Source organism: Protobothrops mucrosquamatus, unplaced genomic scaffold (genome assembly GCF_001527695.2).
Source record: "Protobothrops mucrosquamatus isolate PMUCROS unplaced genomic scaffold, P.Mucros_1.0 scaffold7, whole genome shotgun sequence".
Lineage (NCBI taxonomy): Eukaryota > Metazoa > Chordata > Lepidosauria > Squamata > Viperidae > Protobothrops > Protobothrops mucrosquamatus.
The window spans coordinates 592,271-592,810 of record NW_015386394.1 but is presented as its reverse complement, the minus strand read 5'-3'; positions in this window follow the sequence as shown (position 1 = coordinate 592,810).

Below are 540 nucleotides of genomic sequence, written 5' to 3'. Positions count from 1 at the left end.
ACCAACAGGCTGGTGGATGAGAATCAATTTAACACATTGCAGAGTAACATAGCTAATGGGCCAATGACACGCTCGAGGAGCCGGGCGCAGAGACAGGCAACTGTATATAGGTAAGCTCCCTAATCACCTAGCATTCTAACTCTGATGATGTCAGTAGTTTGGCTGATGAAAGTTCAATAAGTAACTTTTTTACTCACAGGCTTGTTTATATTAAACGGTCCTGTTTATTTTTATCCTGGTGTTCGTTTTTCTTATATTTTTATTGATATGCCCAGGATTTGCATTTTTAATGATATTAAGGACAATATATATATATATATATATATATATATATATATATAGGGTGTATTCATTATGAAATAACTAATTAATTTACGATCACCAGGAGGGTTTAAGTAAAAATACTTTAATTGAAAACCAAGCTTTCGTTGGGAGCTCCCAACATCTTCAGGGTTAAAAGCCAGTTAAAGGAATGATTTAAATAATGTTCGTTAGTACTTGTGCTCGGTTCTTGGAGCAAGTCCTCAGTCTTGTCTGGTT